This window comes from Lolium rigidum, chromosome 7 (assembly GCF_022539505.1).
Source record: "Lolium rigidum isolate FL_2022 chromosome 7, APGP_CSIRO_Lrig_0.1, whole genome shotgun sequence".
NCBI classification, from domain to species: Eukaryota; Viridiplantae; Streptophyta; class Magnoliopsida; order Poales; family Poaceae; genus Lolium; species Lolium rigidum.
Window position 1 is genome coordinate 48369192 of NC_061514.1, and position 22981 is coordinate 48392172.

A 22981-nucleotide genomic window follows, 5' to 3' on the forward strand; every position below is an offset into this window, starting at 1 on the left:
GCTTAGCTTCCGGTCTAAGCTCTCATAGTTGCACTGCCTTCTGGCATTGAAATGTCTGGTACATCACAAGCTATATTTGAGCTCTTGACATAAGTGCATTAGTCTCTCGTGAATAGAGTCAAGCTTTGTGTCTGCCTTCTTGTGTTAATATTGTTCAAATGTAGGCATGAGTTGCCATACTTGATAAGGAAGAGAATATATGAAGCTAGGCCAAAGCTAGGGTGAATTTTTTTATTTCTCTGGTTGAACTTTCCTGGCTTATTTGGTTCTTCCCGATGTGTCGCCCAGGTTGAATTTTTTTCCTATCGTGCACTCACTCTTATTTCTTAGGACCGGCAGTGCTGCCAACTCGTGTGGGACGGGCTAGAAACCAAACTAGACGGTGTATGTTTATAAGGTAGACCAGCGGTGAGTGCACCTATCTTGTGCACCTATCTTGTGATGTTGCCAGCGGCAAGGGTTGGTGTCTCCCGTTTTCTCCGACTAATGAAGAATCTGAGAATGCTCTCAACAATATTCTTCTGTTATACACTCATAGTCTCTTGTTACCTACTGCATTTCCAGTGAGCCATGCTGCTGAAGTTTATGGACATCCAAGCCTTTAGCTTTGTGCTGATCATGCATTTCCAGTGGGCCATGCTGCTGAAGCTTTAGCCCTCAAAAGAAGATTCAAAGAGGCTGCACATGTTCAATGTCAGGTACATCTCTCAAATCTTCACTATAGATTCTACACTTCTATACTTTCAATATGCCATTGGTTTAATGTTTTTCAGATTAAACCTGATGTGCTGGTTATTAAACTAAGCAGCAATATATCTACTACACATGTTGTTGGCAATGTGATGTCGTATTTTTTTTAGAAAGAATAGTCATTGGTATCCCTTTTTGTCCATGATGAAGAATTGGCAGCTTTTGCTGCGTGTGCTTCCAACCAGGCCGAGCTGGTACCTCTCCCTCCCCATATTTTCTTTTCATTTTTTTGGGTATAGGTTGTATGATGTTGTGCGGAACTACAGCTCTTGTTATATGAGAGAAGAAACATAATGTGAGTAGATCTAAAATGGCAGCTCCCCGCTGGCTGCTCCAAGGCTACCATCTCTCATGGCACGCTCGTAGCATGTAAGCCGTGATGTACATGATTGGAGCAATGATACCTACCACATGGACTCCAGAGCTCGAAGCAGCTCATGTTGCAGAGCATCAAGGTTGGCTCCGATGACTTTCTGTGGATGCGCTTCGCCCGGAAGCTGTCATTGTCACCGAGGCTGCAAGACGTCATGCTGGTGGACTGGTGGTGGCGCTTGACCTGGTGTTGATCAGAAAAGAGGAGGAGAGGTGTGTATGTGTGTGCGGTCGTGTGTCGTTCAAATTCATGATTCATACATGATCCTTATCTCTAAATAAGCGACTGATGTTGCGAGCATCGAGGTCCCGGTGGTGGTGCTTGACCCGGTGGTCGTTGTCGCCTAGGGCTGCAGTACATCCTCCCGGTAGACATGGTGGTGGTGCTTGCCCTGGTGGTGATCAGAAGAGAGGAGGAGAGATGTGTATGTGCATGGAAGAGAGGTATAATACATAAACCATCGTCTCTAAATCTTGCGAATTGATATTCCTTCAGCCCAGCTATTTTCTACCAATTTCGACTGGAGCACACCTTTTAGTGTCACGGTAACAACTGAATGTGCGGCTACCTAAATAATGTATGTGTGTTCTCTTTTTTTACCTCTCCTCTTTGTATACTGAATTAGTATGCCCTTTATGAATTTTTAGCAATTGATGGAGCGACAATCCGGGAGCAAATGGATGGTGATAACCATATTGCAACGTTGATGGTTGAGCTTTCCCGTTGTCAAGACTATGAAAATGGGGATGGTACCACTGTTGTGGTGGTCTTGGTTGGATATATTTTTTGGGCAGGTTTGCGTCTGTGTGTGTGACTATTTTGTCCGTTTTATTTCTTTTTTTATTTTGGTTAACTTGGAATTGAGGTCGGTTGCCCGGTTGTTGTCTCTCTTTCCTGGTGAAGGTGTAGCAAGCTTCCTGTTGATCATGTTTTATCTTGACACACTGCTACATATCTTGAAATAGCAAGGTAATTCTATAATTATGAATTTCTGGTCGTCATCTCCCTTCCATAGATTCTTGAGTGGTTTGCTCATCAGGGTTTGAACTTCGAAGTACTTTGAAACCAATATCACTTCAAATGATTTCTGCTGATTTATCATTTGTTCTTGCATTCCGTTGGTTGCTGCAGATCGGCGCTGAAATCCAAATAACGGGACAACCGGACAATGTATTTTTTCTCACTCAGCTCATATGTCATCTAATGTTTATTAAGTTTCATTTGATTGTTCCAATTTTGGTTAATGGCTTACTGTATATTGAAGGATAATTTTTGTCACCTTTGCTGCATACAACATCAGTATTTAAAAAAACAATCGTCCACCTGCAATATTTAGGATTTATTTAGCATAGACCAGTTGTAGCATTGCAATCCTTTTAACAATATTTAGGTGGTAACTTGGGTTGAGGATTTTGGTTTAGGCTGATGCGGAGACAACAAAGTGTACGTGCAGATGACGCTGCGGCCACTGAACCCGGTAAGGCAGCATAGAGATTCATAATTCCTTTCCTTTTGCGCTATGGATTTTTGGTTTGTAGTTGCTAATTACAGGTGGTATTGTGTGGTTTGTAGGATTTCACATAGAAGCCTCCTTCTCAGGAGCTAATTGCACAGGCCGTGCTTAATTCTCTTTGCTTCCAGTTGGGGTGTTGCGCTTTTACTCCCAAAGTAAGTTATGTGTGCCTGTTTTTGATATGGTTCATGGTTTATACTGTATGTTCGTGTCTTTGTGGATCGGACCATATTTTTTGTTTAGTTTTTACAGTCGTCTGCTCATAGGTACCGAGCTGGGTGATGAAGCACTTAAGGCACCAGAACCATTAAAGAGCACTTGGGAGATATCTGCAAACAAATGTAAGAGCCACGAACAACATTAAAAGAACTCTGAACTGAATACAAGAATTGAGGGAAGAAAGGGTTATAGTGCTAAGGGAAAATTAATCAAGAGCGAAATTCTAGCTAGAGGGCACCTTTGCTGGAGGAAAGGAGGAGGAAAGAATCGGGACGATGGTACACGATGCAGAGCATATAATATAGGCGGTGTATAAGAAGCTAAAATGATCCAACTTTATGATGCTCCTTGTGAGGTGTGTTTCAGGTGTTTTCTGTAGGCTCTAAGTTGTTATTGTAAGTATTCAAGTGATTATTCTGTTTATTTTTTATATTTATTTTGGTAGACATGAGTTATGAATTGATCTCAGAAACAGAACCTATACAAAATCATGGCAACTATGAGTTTCAATCTAAGAAGATCTCAAATAATTAGTTGGGCCAAATTACATTGAGTTGTGCTCACAGCTTACACAGGTGCCATTTTTTGACTCGGTATTGTGATCTTTAGGGAAAAATATAATTTTTTCAGAAATGTTGCTGATCAAGCATGTTGTCTGAATCGTATTTTCTTACTTGCCTTGCTTCTATTTAGTGAGTGATTTTTCTGGATTGAGTTATCTATTTATGTATTGATTCAAGTCTTCTCGGAAAATTTAGTGCGATATTTAGTACCAAAAAACGGCCATCATGCCATCATTATGCCATTATGATTTGGTTAGGGTCGTACGTGTCTCCTTTTTGTTTGATGTTAACTTGGTTGTGATTTAATGGATTGTCTTTAAGGAATGTGATGAGGCGCTGAAATGATTTTTGGACTATAGATTTCATTATGAGAATAGTAGTCAGGTACTGCAGACAGGCAAGTTGTACATTTACCACCATGATAAGTCAGGTGTTTTGTCGTTTAAGGCTGAATTTTTGGCGAATGTGATAGTCTTGGTGAACTGGAGCAAGTAGCAGTACCAGATGTGGTACTTATGCTTCAGTTTTTTTTTACATTTCAATACCAGGTTTACATCCTCTAGAAATGTACTTTTATTTAAGATGTTGCTTGCATTCAGCCACTTTCATGCTTGGATTTTCATTTGGGTATTTATTCGGATAGTGTCCTTTTTGTGCCCTTCGTTCACTTTTCCATGATAGGCTGGAAAGTGACTTGCATGAATCCTTCTATAGGATTGATGGTGATGTTTCGATGTGGTGATTCTCGCTGGGTATTATTGATTCTATCATTCAAGAAATCAAGGTAGTCACTTGTCTGATGTGTTTGCAGACGCTGTTTGTACATAAGGTAATGTCTACACGGTCTCCTCCTTTTCTAAGTGCCTCTGTTGCAATGGTTCTGCCTCTCCTAATTACCAATGTGTATGCAATTTGCTGCTGATTTGCAGTATTTCATTCTCTGTGCCTTTCTTTTCTTTCGCGTATCTCATTAGTTTCGGATATGGCAGTCAATTTCTTATCTTCAGTGTTGGTACACTATACTTATTCTTTGTCCTTTTCTATGATTACCAGGCCCTTTTCTGCTGCTCCTTGTATCGACTGACGCTGATAGTCAGTGTGCCTTATCAGTACATCGTTGAGTTAATCAACCGGGCTAATCGCCTTGACGTAAGCTTCTTCACTGGACATGTGGGTCGCTGATAGTTAGTGTGCCTTGTCTGTACATCGTCGAGTTAATGAACCAGGCTAATCGCCTTGACGTAAGCTTCTTCGCGTGTTCCGTGCTACGTTCTCAAGCTGATGTGATTCTTTTGCTATCTGTCTCCACATTGCCACGTAACTATATTGAACTATATTGTCTGCTGTAGTATCAACCTCATGTGCTAGCTGAGTAAATACCTATGTAGAGGCTATTTTGTGTAGGCGGCATTTCGAAAGACATCCTTTTGTAAGTAAATCCTCTGGCCAGTAGAGGAGATTAATATGACCATCTCTTGGCAAGGTCTTATGGCCAAGCTATGGGCTAAAACTTTATGTACCAGTATGCATGGTATAGACTATTGCCCAGACCTGAACTTTTATCTACTTCTACGAATGGCACGGATTATTGCCCACAACTGTTTGTTTTTGCTGATGTATTTTACATATGTTTGCTTCAATGCTATAGCTGGTTTTTTAGTGACCATTATTTCATATACACCCTGAAGGAACATTCATTCAATGTATTAGCTATCATTGGTTTGAGAACAATAATAATATACCCTGGCCAATACCTTCCGTTCTTCCGGCATGGGCGTGTGGTTGCTTCAAACAAAACCATAGTTAGTATGATCAATGCTTCAGTGCTGCGCACCCTGGTTACTTAGGACACTGGCTTATTTGAGGGGCAGTTCCAGCAAACACTCTGTCTCTGATAGGTGCAATTTGGTGTGTCAATCTACTATAACTGATGTCAATAAGATGAATCAACATCACCTCTCCAGAATAAATATGGCTGCCTCTGTAGCTTCTGCTTCACATACTTTTGACGCTTAACAAAGATCCTTCCAATATTACCAATCACGTCACCAGCTTTAGGCTGAATCTCATATGCACACATGGTTACCAAAACAGCAAGTAACGGTGGACTAAAACTTTCCCGTCCTAGAGAACTGCCACGAAATACCATAGTGCTCAGCTCGGGGATTTCAGGTTCGTGCTCGGCTCGGGGCTTCATAAATCTATATTTAAATATCTATGCTCTTAGTCCATACAGGATGTTAAACGACTGTTTTATTTAAAAATTGCATCAGCAATCATTATGGACATGCACAATGAATCCGTTCTTTGCAAAATTATCACATGTACGGGGTATTATGTACAGTGGACAAAATAATACAGAATATGCTGAGTAGTGATGAATGAAGTAACAGCGTGATAGGGCAACGGGTTTAATACTCCCTTCGGTCCTATTTAATTGACTCAGATTTAGTACAAAGTTGTGTTAAATCCGAGTCAATTAAAAGAGACATGAGAGAGAGTACTATAGTTTAAATTCTGTCCTAATTCTTCCATTTGCGCGATAGCGCAACAGGTCATCTAGTAAGAGAAATGCGCGCGAGAACGAGCGCATGCAGGACGCGAGCGTAGGGAACCTGCTAATGCATCAGCGCCGCATGCAGCCGGAGGCGGGCGTAGGAACCCGTACATAATCAACTTTTTCCTACTCCAGTGTTTTGAGGCGGCTCTAAAACCCATCTAGGATTTCGTACGCCTCCGGTGCCCTTGGGGCTTTGGAGGTGTGGCAGACCGCGGCCTCTCGTCGGCTGGAAGGCTTCAGTTTTTAGTCCTTCGTTTAGTTTGTTTTCGGTGTCTTCTTCGGGATGGTGAGGCGGCGGCTACTTCCTGAAGTCAGAATAAGGTCCTCCCCGTTCTATTCTCGCTCCGGTGGTGCATCTAGCGCCGGCGGAAGACGCGTGGAGCTGTGTGTCCGGTGGATCCCCTGTGATCCGATCGTCTCTCGTGTTCGATTGTGTGGTTTCAGGTCAGTCTCTTCCGATCTACGGTTGTCATCATTGGCGATGGTTGCTGCTCTGGTGCGCCGGTCCTTTGGGGCCTTAGCACGATGACTTCCCGTCCGTCTACTACAACAAGCTCTACTACGACAAGTTTTGCCTGGCTCCGGTGATGGAGGGGCGAGGACGGCGGCGCGCCTTCGGCTCGTGCTAGTGTCTGTAGTCGTCGCTAGGTGATCCAATGACCTATTTGTAATTTTTATTACTTTTAGGCATCTTTGTACTACTGTTGATGATTATTAATGGATCGGTGAAATTTTCGTAAAAAAAACGAATAGGGGAATGCCCTGCCATGGCCTCCGGCGAACAGAACATGGTGTTGCAAGCGGGTAGCTGTTGGGTTGCACTAGTGTATGGAGTGATTGAGACTAGGCCAACACTTCCCAATTTTATCTGCTTTCTGATTTTATTCCTTGAGAGAGAAAATACTACTCACCTTTTCCACTAGTATTGATCCATACGAACCCTTGGATCGACTTGGATGGACAGATAGTATTAGCTAGCTAATCCCGACCCTAGAAGACCTCGCCTTTTCTGCAGTGAAGAATGTGACGTCACCTTTTCCAATCACATTTTGCACGCTCTCCCTTTGTCCTTATCCGACTATTGCCCTGTCCTCCTTCAGATGAGAGTGGCCCGAAAAATCCAAAATCCTTCCGCTTTGCAAACTTCAAGATTAAGATGCCAGGCTTTGTGGATGTGGTTAATAATGCGTGGAACGATAAATATCAACCATGCGAAACCTTGCCAATGCCTCTTCCACAAGCTCAAGAAAAAAGGGGGACAAATTGAAGAATTGGAGCAAAAGCCTTTTTCCAAAGCCTTGGCACTTGATGAGTTTAGAGTGTATAGTTAGGCGAGCAGGGTTTAGACATGCTGCCTCTTCTCCGTGTTTCTTGCATCTAACATGCATTGTAAAGATTTTTCATCTACTCCAGTGAATCGGTAGATCTCCTGCCTTTTAACCATAAAAAAGGTGGAACTTCATATGGCTTTGGAAATAATTTTGCGGCTTGATGTGGTGCAGTTAAGTAGGGCTCTTAGCAATGAAGAGAAGAATATTAGGATTAGATTGAAGAGAAGAGTCATCGGGTTGGCGGCCCTTGAGAGATCTAGGAAGAGACAAGCCTCAAGGATCATAGTTTTAAAGGAAAGGGCCACAAACACTATATTTTTCCACCTTTGTGTCAATGCTCGGAGATGAAAAAATGATATTCTCCACCTCAAGCACAATAATGTGTGTTCAAAATTTTACAATATTTTTTCACGACTTTGGTGTATCATGGAAACATGTTGCAAACGATATTAAAATAATGTGCTATAGGTTTTACTTTTTGCATTGATGCAGACGGCCTAGATCTATTCACTTAAACAAATCTAATGGCTGGGGAACCACTGGTCGGGGAGGATCAGCCGGTTAACGCACAACACTGGCCTATTTGTTATCCATATTTTCCACTTATAAATTATCAGGGCTACGTAGTTATTTACCACCAATATTGACTGAACAAGAATATGAAATAACAATGTTAAAAAAGGATAGAACTTAATTATGTAAGAAAGAAAAATAAAACTGTTATATTATATTTACCTTGATAGAAAATAATAATTTAAAATAAAGAGGCATAATCTATCGTAACTTGTATTCTAAGAAAATGCAAAAGCTGTATCAGGACAGTGTTAAACCTGAACTTTCTCTGTATCGAGGATATGTGCAAAAAACAAGCGAAAGACATGTGGCAGTACATGTGCCACTTCAGGCTGGAAAATCAACTTGAATTGCAGCAGTCCAGTTCCCTCGGAATCAGCAAAACTGTGGAATATGTATCGGCTATCGCTCAAGGTTAGTTATGTGCCTGTATGTCCGTGCATGCGTGTCTTTCCGTCGTTTACATTCATGGTTGTCAGACATGCAATACGTAGTCAGCATGACTTTTTTGTTCGTGGAACACTAAAGTCTAAATCTGAGCTGAGCATGCATGAATATACATCTCCTGGGCTACGTCGATTTTGGTCATTGTTGTTTGAGAGGGGAGAGGGACAGAGCTAGGAGCAAATCAGACCGTCAGTGACTCGTCACGGAGCCTCCATGAGGAGTGTGAAACTGCGAGTCAAAAAGCCTGTGGTGACTTCGTCAATCTCAAGATCCGCCGGATCAGTTCTTCAACGCAGTCTCTTGGAGGTGCTCATAGGGGTAGGGTGTGCGTGTGTGCGTTCATAGGGGTGAGTGTGTGCCCGTATGTACGAGCATCTTTGATTGTACTGTGTTTCGCAAACAAAAAAAAAAGCTAGTAGCTCCCAGGGGTCCACATGGCGAAATGGCGATGTACGCTTATGCCCGACTGCCCGAGTGTCTGGAAAGGCGTCGCGTGCGTAGACCAGCGCGCTTGATGTGTGACGAAAACATGTCCACACTGTGGCTCCACACACTTTACACTTGCATCGAGTCGCTTCTGCTGGGCCGATCTAAGAGCATCTCTAATAGAGCCCGTAAATTTCGCTGGAATCGAACTTTTTCGGCGGATTTACGGGTTCGGACCGAATGTGTCGTAGATCAGAGACCGAAAAGATGGATGGCCCATAAAATAAGTTCATGGGCCCGAACAACTCTCCGAACGGCCCCTATTAAAAGGATTCGCGGAGGGGAGTTCGGGTCGCAAACCCTATTCCCCTCCGCCTTTCCTCTCCCTCCGCCACCGCCAAGCACCATCTCCGGCGAGCAATCCAGCGAGCCCCAGGCAGCGATCCACCGGCCGACGGTGTGCGATGGCGTCCCGTGGCGGCTCCGCAGGCTGTGGCGCCGGATTGGGCAGACCAAGGCCGTCAGCGCGGCGGAGGCTCGCGCGCGCTTCCGCCGGGAGGAGGCGGAAGCCGTCCGCCAGGTCCGAGAATACGAGGCGGCCCGCCGGGAGGCCCGCGTCCGCCGCGTCAAGCTCGAAATAGTCGAGCATGACGCCGACGACGCGTGAAGATCATCGACGACAGCGTCGGTGCCCTCTGCCGTTGAAACGCTGCGCCACCACCGGCATCGCCGCGCGCGTAGGTCACTATATTGGCCGCATTTTGCTTTCGCTAAGTAGCGCTCGCCGGTGTATCAGTAATGTAGCTTTAATTTGTCGAATAATGTATGTTTTGATGCTCAATCGGAGCATCAATTTCATGTCGAACTATGATCATTGCGTAATGTACCCACGCCATTTTGAATTCCGCTTTTCAGTTTCATTTTTACGGTTTCTAATCTGTGCAACCGCCAAAATCGAACGAATTAACGTTTTCGGAAGACTGAAAACCACTTTTTCGGTTTGCACTTTTTCGAGCTCTACTAGCGTGGCGTGCCGTAGTTCGGGATGCGTTTGTCCACAAAAACATAATGCAGGTCGGCAGGAAGTGATCCCTTTCGAGCTACTCCGAGGTCAAGGCAAGCTGCTAGCAGGGCCGTCTCCACGAATTAGGGGCCTGGTGCGAGATGTATAATAAAACCTTATTTAAAAAATACATATAATTAATGTAGCTAAAATATTAAGACATGAATGCTGATCTACTCTACAAAACATTTTGAAATGTCATAGAGATCCAACTGAACAAGAGAAGAATTGCGTTTTTTAGGAGAGATGAGCAGCATATGCTAGAAAAAACAAAACAATTATTTTTGGAGCAAAACCACACCGCCTTTATTAAGATTCAGAAACGGAAATACAATATCCGTCAGGCGGAATGAAAAACCAAACACTTCTACCCTTGATTATTGTTCACTACACTTCTCGCAAGGTTGTGAGCATCCTTGTTTGAGCCTCGTCCTTCATGATTGACGACGAGTTCCTCGAAACCACCCCGAGCTTCAGTGATCTCTCGTACAATATGAGCATAGACGCCCATCGTTTCTTCAAGCTTCGAATGACGTTTTGACAGTCGGTCGCCACTTTGACTCGCCGAGCGTCAATGTCCTTAGCTAGCGCGATAGCCTCTCTGCATGCCATCGCCTCTAGTGTCTCCGCCGTTGTGCACCCCGGGAAGACAACTGCAGATGCTCCCATGAACACACCCGAATCACTCCGTGCCATAGCTGCTGGCTCAACAAGCAGACATAATTTAATGGGCCTTATCACTTAAGCCCATATGTTGACTCCACGCCCGGACTATCTTCTTCTCGGATACGCTGGACGGAGAGCCTCGGTCTACTATCCATGGCGCTTCCTCTCAAGGAAAAAGAACACACACAGGGCTGCTCCGCTAGGCCACTGGAGCATGGAAGTAACATAGGTAGTGGGGCAAAGAACACTTCTCCACCACCTGATTTTCCCGTGATTTGGGGGCTCCAAAAATTTTGGGGCCCACTTCCGTCGCACAGTTTGCACGCCCTCCTCGACGGCCCTTCCTGCTAGCTACCTGGTGATGGTTAGCCATTACTCCTCCGTTAGTAAAACAACGTGTGTTCTACTGTTTGGCCAAATCTTAAGTTTGAGAAAGTTTATACTAGACAAAATTACCGACAAATATGTATCTCTTTAACATATATGGAGATATTGATTTGTTGTGCTGAAATTTTACACCGTTTGATTTCAGATAATAGATATACCTCTTTTCTTTAAAACATAGATGAATACACATTGAATCTGAGCAATGTCTTCAAGGTATATTTAGCTCGCGTCTTACTTAGAGATTTAGAGAACCACGTGGAACGTAATGAAACCATTCCATTCATGTGGAATGGTCACATATATTTTGCTTGGTTTAGAGAGAATGAGGTAGGATGGAACGGTTTGTTGTGTGTTACATTTCATGGACTACATGTAATATCTATGGTTTTAGGGGGGGGGGGGGGGTCAGAGGAGGTGATCCTGAAGCTTAGACTCGCCGGCAGTCGAGGGCGGGGAGCACATAGATGGAAAAAGGGAAACAAAGGGAAGACAAGGAATATATCACTTATCTTGGTTACATCATATGAGCACCACAATACGGTAAAAATTGATGACTGATGGCAGTCGCGGAACGCCTTTGTGATGGCAAAGCTCGATTAGAGAAGATCGAAAGTGGCAGAGCGGAGATTATCTAGGTGTCAGGATCGTATTGTATTGGCGTGGGGGGAAAGGTCGGTTGGACATCCTCTCTAGGTATGTTTGGTCTGGTTGAGACAATGCTAGGGTTCGGTCCTGAGAGGGAAGTGTTTTTTGTAGAGGAATCAAGGTTATGTTTTTGGTTGCTGATGCGTGTAGCTGACACGTCCGTTGGGAACCCCAAGAGGAAGGTGTGATGCGCACAGCGGCAAGTTTCCCTCAGTAAGAAACCAAGGTTTAATCGAACCAGTAGGAGTCAAGAAGCACGTTGAAGGTTGATGGCGGCGGGATGTAGTGCGGCGCAACACCGGATATTCCGGCGCCAACGTGGAACCTGCACAACACAACCAAAGTACTTTGCCCCAACGAAACGAGTGAGGTTGTCAATCTCACCGGCTTTACGTAACAAAGGATTAACCGTATTGTGTGGAAGATGATTGTTTGCAAGAAAACGAGTAAAGAACAAGTATTGCAAGCAGATTTGTATTTCAAGTATAAAAGAATGGACCGGGGTCCACGAGTTCACTAGAGGTGTCTCTCCCATAAGATAAAAGCATGTTGGGTGAACAAATTACAGTCGGGCAATTGACAAATAGAGAGGGCATAACAATGCACATACATGTCATGATAAATATAGTGAGATTTAATTGGGCATTACGACAAAGTACATAGACCACCATCCAGACATGCATCTATGCCTAAAAAGTCCACCTTCGAGGTTATCGTCCGAACCCCCTCCGAGTATTAAGTTGCTAACAACGAGACAATTGCATTAAGTATTGCGCGTAATGTAATCAATAACTACATCCTCGGACATAGCATCAATGTTTTATCCCTAGTGGCAACAAGACATCCATAACCTTAGGGGTTTCTGTCACTCCCCAGTTCACGGAGACATGAACCCACTATCGAGCATAAATACCCCCTCTTGGAGTTAATAGCGAAAACTTGGCCAGAGCCTCTACTAATAACGGAGAGCATGCAAGATCTTAAACAACACATAGATAATAACTTGATAATTAACATAACATAGTATTCTCTATCCATCGGATCCCGACAAACACAACATATAGCATTACAGATAGATGATCTTGATCATGTTAGGCAGCTCACAAGATCCAACAATGAAGCACAATGAGGAGAAGACAACCATCTAGCTACCGCTATGGACCCATAGTCCGAGGGTGAACTACTCACTCATCACTCCGAGAGCGACCATGGCGGTGAAGAGTCCTCCGGGAGATGAATCCCCTCTCCAGCCAGGGTGCCGGAGGAGATCTCCGGAATCCCCCGAGATGGGATTGGCGGCGGCGGCGTCTCGCATAGGTTTTCCGTATCGTGGCTCTCGGTGCTCGGGGGTTTCGCGACGGAGGCTTTAAGTAGGCGGAAGGGCAACGCGGGGGACCACACGAGGGCCCCACACGACAGCTGGGCGCGGCCAAGACCTAGGCCGCGCCGCCCTAGTGTGGCGGCGCTTCGTGGCCCCACTTCGACTCCCCTTCGGTCTTCTGGAAGCTTCGTGGCAAAATAGGACCCTGGGCGTTGATTTCGTCCAATTCCGAGAATATTTCGTTACTAGGATTTCTGAAACCAAAAACGACGAAAACAGACAATCGGCTCTTCGGCATCTTGTTAATAGGTTAGTTCCAGTAAAATGCACGAATATGACATAAAGTGTGCATAAAACATGTAGATATCATCAATAATGTGGCATGGAACATAAGAAATTATCGATACGTCGAAGACGTATCAGCATCCCCAAGCTTAGTTACGCTCGTCCCGAGCAGGTAAAACGATAACAAAGATAATTTCTGAAGTGACATGCCATCATAACCTTGATCATACTATTTGTAAACATATGTAATGAATGCAGCGATCAAAACAATGGTAATGACATGAGTAAACATGTGAATCATAAAGCAAAGACTTTTTCATGAATAGCACTTCAAGACTAGCATCAATAAGTCTTGCATAAGAGTTAACTCATAAAGCAATAAATCAAAGTAAAGGTATTGAAGCAATACAAAGGAAGATTAAGTTTCAGCGGTTGCTTTCAACTTGTAACATGTATATCTCATGGATAATTGTCAACATAGAGTAATATAACAAGTGCAATATGCAAGTATGTAGGAATCAATGCACAGTTCACACAAGTGTTTGCTTCTTGAGGTGGGGAGAAATAGGTGAACTGACTCAACATAAAAGTAAAAAGAAAGGTCCTTCAAAGAGGAAAGCATCGATTGCTATATTTGTGCTAGAGCTTTTATTTTGAAAACATGAAACAATTTTGTCAACGTTGTAATAAAGCATATGAGTTATGTAAATTATATCTTACAAGTTGCAAGCCTCATGCATAGTATACTAATAGTGCCCGCACCTTGTCCTAATTAGCTGTGGTGACCCTGCATACCACTGCATGTTGTAGTATGCCAGTCGTTGATATAACATTCGCGAAGTACCATTCCGCAAATATCACATCCCTCAGAGTAGTACAACAGAACATAGCAAGGTCCATAACTCATTCACATATTATTACAATACATATACACAAGTCGTCTCGGAGCTCCTCTTGGGTCCTAAGAGGATATCTCCTGGGTTCGAGGTGAACCCATCTTAACTTACAATACCATTGTCTCATTAAACAAAACATTTATTTAATCGAGCAGCTACATGGTAAGAGTTTGTGCTTGCTCGGCTATTACTACTCCTCAGATTTCTCTAGGCTTGTTCTTCTCCGGAAGCCTCCCGGATCCGTAGACGATGATGTAGTCTACGCCTTCAACTCCTCCTGAGAGGTCAGGTGCGTCATAGCCGATAACCTCGGCTCCTTCATTGTTGTCGTAATCCTCCTCCAGACGGTTCAGACAATCTAAGCATGGGATTTAAGAGTGGTATGAGTACGAGCGTACTCAACAAGTTCATTATATATAAGAGGTGTTTAATGCACTAGCTACGATATTAGACCAGAAAGTCTAATACCAATGCAAGTTTTGATAAACATTTCTTCAAGAGATTGCTTTTATTTCAAAGAGCTATGTCCGTCAGCCTTCACCGGTTTACTAGAACTTCATGGAGCTCCTTTCCGGCCGCGTTCGCAGTTCCTCAATCCGGAACGGGGAGTGACGAGTCACGGTTCTTTACACTCTGCGGAGGTGTGTTGCTTTACCCATAAGAGATCTTAACCTTGGTGCCAACCGGGCAGCTTTCCCGTCCACACTTCCTTCGGTGTGAGGCCCGGTATAAGGTCTAGCCAATCATGTTCCTCCGCTACCTCGAACACCCACCCTTTTGTAAGATTGTCCTCCCCTATATCCATGATGAGACCGTTCCGGGCATTCATATGCCTTCCCCTATCATCATGGATAGACCGTTCCGGACACCTTACAATCCCTCATAGACCGCAATACCGTGGGGACTTAGGACTCCCCGGCCTCACCATCTTGCTCCTTCGGGTGACAAGTGTACTACGGACTATGCCGTGGGGACTTAGGACTCCCCGGCCTCACCGGCTTGCCCCCTTGGATTACAAGTGTACTACGGTAAAGCGCATCCGTTGATGAACGAGAGGTGGAAACACTTTTGACTACTCCGTCCCACTCCGGATCTTATGGTTAACACGGGTATTACGGCACAAGAATCACTGGCGACATTTGTTGTTTAATCCTAGATGGATATAAACCCGTGCAATGGAACCTCCACCATATCAACACAATCCATGGTTCCATTGCCCACCACTTAGTCATATTCATAGTTATGAAAATAGTGGTTTTGATTTTTGTGCAATAGTGATAACCATAATACTTTGCAAGTAATTTGATAGAAATACTCAAATGACATGAGCAAGTGATGAACTTGCACGAACAACTGCAAAGTTCTGCGGTTGGAAGGTATGGACTGACCCTTGTCCTCTTGTTCTGAAAAATAGCATCATTGTCCAGATAAGGGCAATGGTTAAAGAAGCAATAATGCATGATTCCGGTTTTAGGGTTTGTTCCCCCCTTCCGATGTCGTTAATATTTCATGTAAGAGGTTAATACTAAGAATGATTTGGGGATACTTGATTTAGGGTAAAATGCAACCTTGAAATGTTGTCAAGGTGTTTTTGAAGTCCAAATGCATTAATGGACTTATTTTCATTATTGAAAATAATATGTGTGATTTAAATTATTATTTAAATCATCAAATTAAGATTCATTCTTAATTGTCTTCAAAATTTCTCTTTGACATTTTATTTAATTAGAGAATTTTATGCTGATCTATTTTCATAATTTTAATTATTTTTTTAGAGCTATTCAACATTTCTTACAAAATTTCAAAGTTTCTGTATTTCTTGGAATTAGGAAATGACCTAAATGCCCTTGGGCCCCACCTGTCAGGGTGGCCCAACGGGTTAGGTCGCACCCAGCCACCCTTTGGGCTCGGTCGGCCCATTGTTCTCTCCCCTCTCCTCGCGCAGAAACCCTAATTCCCCTCTATCTCTCGCGACACCGTGGTCGCCTCGCCATCGCCGGATTATTCCGACCGCCACCGGTCGTCCCCGCCGGCGAAATCGGACGCAGTCGAACGGCCGCACGACGGCGCATCGATTGGTCCGCGCCGATCTGCGTTTCGCCGCTTCCTCGTCGCGCCCTCTTCGCCTCTGCTCGTCTACCGTGGAGTTCCGCGGCGATTCGTCGCCGCCGAGCGTCCCCGGCGTCACGGCGGCTGCGGTGGGTTCGCCCACGTGGCCGCGGACTGCGCGTGGCACCACCATGGCCCGGCTTGGCCGGCGCCGCCGTGCTCCGGCGCGTGCCGCCGTAGCCGCCATGGCCGAGCTACTGCTCTTCCTTTCCCTGGTGAGTACCCGTAGCTTCCTTCTCTCCCTCTCTGCTCTGCTTCCTTTTCTCCTCATCTACGTTGTCTTGCTCAGCTCTCGGCCTGCATCTCCATGTTGAGATGCTTGCCGTGACTCATGCGCTCGCTTCGTTGTGTTGTTCTTGCTCAATTGCTCACCTGTGGCGATTCATGGATTAGTGCTTATGAGCATGCTTGTGGTGCTCTGTGTAGTTTAGTAGCTCCTGCTTGTTGCTCGATGCTCTGCTGTGCTTAGCTTCTTGCTGTGCTTGGCTTCTTGCTGTGTTTAATCTTGTCCCTGGCTTGTTTGTGGTGGTAATTCTTGTATATTAACAAGTGCCGGTGCCTCCGAGCTAGTTCCTTTGGTTCGGATTCATTATTATGCTCCATTGAGTCATGCTCGTTGGCTTAGCGGTGTGATTTAGTGATGGATTTACATGTGCTTTTCTTGTATATTGTGATCCTTTGGTTCATCAAGCCTTTGATGTGCTTCGGATACAATTATAAAGCCTGATGCCCTTATACGGGATGCAATTGTTCGGTTATTTAATTATCTGTTCATGTGTTAATTACTTGGAATGAGTTCTAGCATGCGGTAGCATGCTCTAGCAAGCTTACGGTGATCATATGATCACCGGTTGCTTGTAAAAGCTGCTCTTTGTGGTCTATGGCTCACTGTTGCTCACTCGTGTCTGTGTGTGTATCACACGAGCTTAACTCGGTGTGTATTGTTGTTGGCTTAAGCAAGCTGCTGCTGCTTGCACCGATCCATTGGATCACTGCAAAGCCACGGTGCTTTGATTTATTTGCTTTGTTCACTTATCTGTGTTGCCTGAATTTTTCGAAGTGGATAAGTGATGTGAGCTACTCTGAGTTGTGATCATCTAATTAATTGTGTTAGGGCTAGATGGATGCCAACCTTCGGTTGTGTACCCTAGCCCTTTATCGAGTCCAATTGGATAATGAGGTATAGGTTCTTGTACTTGGCTTAGGGTTGAGGTGGCCACAGCGTCACTGTGTTGATGTCCTGGTGGCTCCCCTATCTGTGATTTGCTATGGCTTGTGTTGGCTGACTGGAATTGAATAATTGTTCACTGGCTTTATCCAGTCTTGGACTTCCAGTGACCTTTTGGTGTTGACAAAATATATAGACAGGTAATTGTCTATAATCTATGGCTTAGCTAGGTTGTAGGTGCTTAGTGAGTGGTTTAGGCTAGCTATGGTTTCATTCTTGGCTGGATTCCTCTAGTTATGCATGGATTTGCATAAGCTGTTGTTCTCATAGGATGTTTACCTAGTGGTCTTACCCATCTATGCTTGCACCAAATGGCTCGGTAGCCGGATGATGATACACACGGGGTATTCTACCCTTACATTGCTTCAGTGATGCATTGCATGCTTAATTATGAGCAAGATATGATCTTGCTCAGGCTTTTGTGTGGTATACCTCACTCCAGCTCCTAGATTTAAGTGTTGTTGTAGAGGATTGCTTCTGTAATTTGCTTGGCTTGCTTGCCCTTCTCCTCCTTACAAGCTTGTGGTGCTTTACTCCATCTGGTACTTGCTCACAGTTGTGAGTTCTTGGTGAAACTGTCCCTGGATGGTTTACGATGGCTTGTGGTTTTCCTGCTCTAAGTGTTCTTGGTGTTCTTGATGAACTTACCACTTTGCTTTGTCGATGGATGAACAAATGACTAGGGTTCGCTCGTTGGAGAAGCTTTTATATGATCTCCCTCTCCTTCTACGGTCGACAACACGGCCTAGCAAGCTTTGGTGACTCACCGAGCTGTGTGTGTGTGGTGTGCTGCATGCACACTGCTTGTGTGAGCATGCCACAGGCGTGTGTGTGTGCAAATTCATGGTACCGGCTTGTGTCTTGGCTGTGAGATGATCAGCTCGGCAGAGCTGATCCATATCAGCTCAATTTCATTATTCTTCTAACCTGCCAAGTGGTTTTACCACTTGGCATAACTTCTCTTTTGTTGTGTTTATGTGCAAGGATCAAGAATGGATCAAAATGGACTTGGAGTTCATCATATACAAGATCAAATGAAGATGATCTTGTAGAATTTAGTCTAGGCTCATTAAATTGTAATTTTTCTTTATTTTCCTTTCTTCTATTCTGCCCATTTATGTAATGTGTTGTATTATTCTTTTATTTCACTTATGGATATTGTAATGACATTGTAATTTGTGTGATGATCAATAAAGCTCAAAGTTTTCTCTAATGAGCTTTACTTTATTATAATTGTTCATCTTGTTTATTATTGATTATTTACTTTATGAATTTCCTCAATTGAATTACTTGAAGTAATTATTTAATGTTTGAATTTGAAATTCAAATTCAACCTTGGTTTGAATTCAACCATGTCATAACATTTAGAATTCAATCATGTGAACTCTCCCTCTCTTCTCAAAACCCTAAAGTAGTGAAGTGAGAAGCAAGTTTGTCGCACTCTCGAAACCCTAACCCTGTAAGGTGTCGAGAGAGAAACTTGTCCCCCTTCGATGCATTTTTGTTTAAAAGCGCGAAATTTCCCCAGAATTTACTATGCAATGCACATCCCTTTCTAAAATCTACCCCTCGATCGTCTCTAAACACTGGGACATTACAGCCTTACCCCCTTAAAGAAAACTTCGTCCCGAAGTTGTGGTTGTAATACACGAACGAGCTCGGGGTATGTTTTCCTCAGGTCTTCCTCTTTTTCCCAGGTGGCTTCCCTCTCGGGATGATGCTTCCATTGTATCTTGCAATACTTGATCGCCTTGTTTCTGAGTTGTTTCCAGCTCTCCTCAAGAATCTTGGCTGGCTTCTCGGTATATGTTAAGTCTGGTTGTAATTCCAGCTCATCATGTGATATTGGTTCATCTGGGGTCTTCAAACACTTTCTGAGTTGGGACACATGGAATACATTGTGAACTTGTGCTAACCTTCCCGGTAGATCCAATTCAAAGGCTAAACCTCGATTCTGACTCAGTATCTTGAAGGGTCCTATGTATCTAGGGCTTAACTTTCCTTTTACTCCGAATCTCTGAAGTCCTTTCATCGGGCTTACCTTAAGATAAACCATGTCTCCAACTTGTGGCTCCCAAGTTCTCCTCTTCTGATCTGCGTAACTCTTTTGTCGGCTTTGGGCTATCTTAAGCCTGTCTCGATAATGTCAATGATTTGTTGTTTTTCCTTGACATAATCCGGGTTGAACTCTTTGCTTGCTCCGGCTTCATACCAACATATCGGTGATCTACACTTCCTTCCATAGAGAGCTTCAAATGGTGCCATCTTGATGCTGCTTTGATAGCTATTATTGTATGAAAACTCTGCTAGTGGCAAGTGTTCCTCCCATGATCCTCCGAAGTCTAGGGCACAAGCCCTAAGCATATCTTCTAAGATTTGATTGGTTCTCTCGGTTTGTCCACCGGTTTGTGGATGATAAGCGGTACTATAATCCAATTTGGATCCCAAAGCTTCGTGAAGTTGCCTCCAAAATGCTGATGTGAACACGGATCCTCGATCCGATACTATCTTCTTAGGTACTCCATGCTTACTCACGATCTCCTTGATGTAAAGATCAATGAGTTTCTCTCCTTTGTCCTGCTGATTTACCGCTAAGAAGTGGGCGCTCTTCGTCAACCGGTCCACGATTACCCATATCATGTCCTTCTTTCTATTAGTCATGGGTAGTCCGGTGATGAAATCCATCCCTATTTCTTCCCATTTCCACTGCGGAATAGGTAAAGGTTGTAGCTTCCCTGCCGGGACTCGATGTTCCGCCTTCACTCTCTGGCAGGTATGGCATTCTGCAACATATTGTGCTATCTCCCTCTTCATGTTATTCCACCAGAATAGTTCCTTTAGATCCATGTACATCTTTGTACTTCCTGGATGTATGGAATATGGTGTTTGATGAGCTTCCCGGAGTATTACTTCCTTGATTTCAGCAATATCCGGAACGCAAATCCTCTTCTGGAACCACAAAGATCCAGATTCTCCTCGGTGAAATTCTGATGGTCTTCCCTCATCTATTCTTCTCATCTCCTCCACTATGAATGGATCGTCCAGTTGACCCATCATTATCTCATTCTTCAGGTTGACATTCAGTTCATCGGCTACTTGCAACGCCGATAATCCTTCATGGGCTTCCTTCTCCCAAAGTTGTATTTGGGCTTGGCTTATTTCCTTCCTCAACTCCGGTGATATTTCTTGTTCCACTCCTCCGGTACTCTTTCTACTCAGGGCGTCTGCTACAACATTAGCCTTCCCTGGTGTATAATTGATTGTCAGATCATAATCCTTAATCAATTCTAGCCATCTTTTCTGCCTCATGTTGAGTTCTTTCTGAGTGAAGAAATATTTGAGGCTTTTATGATCTGTATAGAGCTCACACTTAGCTCCATAGAGAAAATGTCTCCAAGTTTTGAGTGCAAAAACGGCAGCTGCTAATTCCAAGTCATGTGTTGGATAGTTCACTTCATGAGGTCTGAGTTGCCTCGATCCATAAGATATCACTTTCCGATCTTGCATGAGTACACAACCCAATCCATGCTTGGATGCGTCACAGTACACGGTGTAGTCCTTGCCGACTTCAGGAACTGCTAACACCGGTGCCGTGGTGAGTTTCTCCTTCAGAGTTTGAAAACTCTTCTCACACTCCTCTGACCACACGAATGGTGTGTTCTTCCTTAGCAACTTCGTCATAGGTCCTGCTATCTTAGAGAATCCTTCAATGAATCTCCGATAGTATCCTGCCATTCCGAGGAATCCTCGGATTTCCTTGACAGTCTTGGGTGCTTCCCATTCTAGAACTGCTGCTACCTTGCTCGGATTAACGAGCGATTCCATCTTTACTAATGACATGACCAAGAAATTCCACTTGATCTAGCCAAAATTCACACTTGCTGAGTTTGGCATAGAGTTGGTGTTCCCTTAGTGTTTGCAACACTAACCTCAAATGATCGGCATGTTCTGCCTTGTTCTTGGAATATATCAAGATATCATCGATGAATACGATGACAAACTTGTCAAGATATGGCATGAAGATCTTATTCATGAGATTCATGAATATTGCTTGGGCATTGGTTAATCCAAAAGGTACTACAAGGTATTCATGGTGTCCATACCTTGAGACAAAGGCGAGTTTCGGAACGTCCTCCTTCTTGATCTTTATCTGGTGATAACCGGATCTTAGATCAATCTTGGAAAAGACTCCCGCTCCTCTAACCTGATCAAATAGATCTTGTATTCTTGGAAGTGGATACTTGTTCTTGATTGTGACGTTGTTCAGATTTCTGTAGTCTCCGCACATCCTTCTTCCTCCATCCCTTTTATCCACGAAGATCACAGGTGATCCCCATGGTGAAACACTTTCTTGAATGAATCCCTTTTGTTCCAAGTCATCCAATTGCTCCTTCAGTTCTTTCAATTCCTTAGGCCCCATTTTATATGGTGCTTTAGCAATCGGAGCTGTTCCTGGAATTAGGTCGATAGTGAATTCTATCTCCCTATCTGGTGGCATACCAGGTAATTCCGTAGAAACACATCCTGGAATTCATTTACTACGGGTATATCTTCTAACTTCACCTCCTTCATGCTATTCAGATTGTAGCTCCACTTCAATCTGTGTATGTTTGTCGCCTTGGTAAATCATTCTACTTCCATCGGGACTTTTTAATGACACCGTTTTGTTTACACGGTCGATCAATGCTCCATTAGCTTCTAACCGAGTTCATACCAAGAATGACATCAATGTCCTTCATCGGTAAAATGAACAGAGTCCGCGTCAAACGCGCACTTATTGATCATAATGACTTGTTTTTGTTTGGCATGGGTTACTAATATCGTTCCCCCCGAGAAAGTATGGTTATGGGTGTATCTAACTTAGTGCAACTAATCCCATGTTTGATGATGAATTGTTGAGAAATGAATGATGTAGTTGCACCGGTATCAAAAAGTACTTTGCCGGGATGAGTGAGTATCCGGAGCGTACCTATCACCGCCTGGTCGGAATTGACCACCTCCTCCAGGCTGGTACAGTTCAGCTTGCCGAAGGGCTTCTTATTCTTCCAGTTCCCTCCGGTGTTTCCTCGATTTCCTCCTCCTCCAGATTATTCTTCTTGGGGCAGTCCTTCAGCATGTGCCCCTCCTGGCGACAACCAAAGCATATAATCCTTGGTTTCTTGAACTCCTGCAAACGCTTTGATTTGCAGTCTGGAATGCCTGATTCTTCCTACTACCATAGTAGTTGCTGTTGTTGTTGTTGTTGTTGTTATATCTGGGCTTGAAACTCAAGCTGGTGTTAGGCTTGTTACTAACAAACCTCTTCGGCTCATACTTGGCCTTCTTCCTCTTTTCTTCTTGCAGTTGTTTGAAGTCATCTTCAAGAGTGATGGCTGCATCCACCAGCTCTTGGAATTCCGTTGCTCTCATCATCCGCAAGTTGTACCTTGAGCTGGGGACTTAACCCCCTCGAAATCTCTTCTTCTTCTTGTCCTCGGTATTAACTTCCTCAACCGCGTACACGGACAGCTTGGAAAACTCCACGACATAGGTCGGGATTGCCTTGTCCTTCGCTCGAGACTCTCGAACTCTCGACGCTTCGGTTCCACAATACTTTCGGGGACATTGGATTCCCTGAACTTCCTTG

The 22981-nt window shown here is 44.0% G+C and overlaps 2 long non-coding RNA genes across 3 annotated transcripts; both read left to right on the top strand.

The window, feature by feature from the left end:
- The first annotated feature begins 1479 nt into the window (after positions 1-1479).
- On the top strand, positions 1480-2745 carry LOC124677182. Of its 2 annotated transcripts, XR_006993974.1 has the most exons (6): positions 1480-1566; positions 1771-1917; positions 2027-2092; positions 2255-2293; positions 2545-2600; positions 2696-2738. It is a non-coding gene; the product is annotated as an uncharacterized LOC124677182 (long non-coding RNA). The 2 variants fall into 2 exon arrangements; XR_006993973.1 differs by lacking the exons at positions 1480-1566; positions 1771-1917 and having other exon boundaries at positions 2010-2092; positions 2696-2745.
- On the top strand, positions 2739-4624 carry LOC124677183. The gene is made up of 4 exons (XR_006993975.1): positions 2739-2791; positions 2903-3210; positions 4133-4247; positions 4472-4624. It is a non-coding gene; the product is annotated as an uncharacterized LOC124677183 (long non-coding RNA).
- The last annotated feature ends 18357 nt before the right edge of the window (positions 4625-22981 follow it).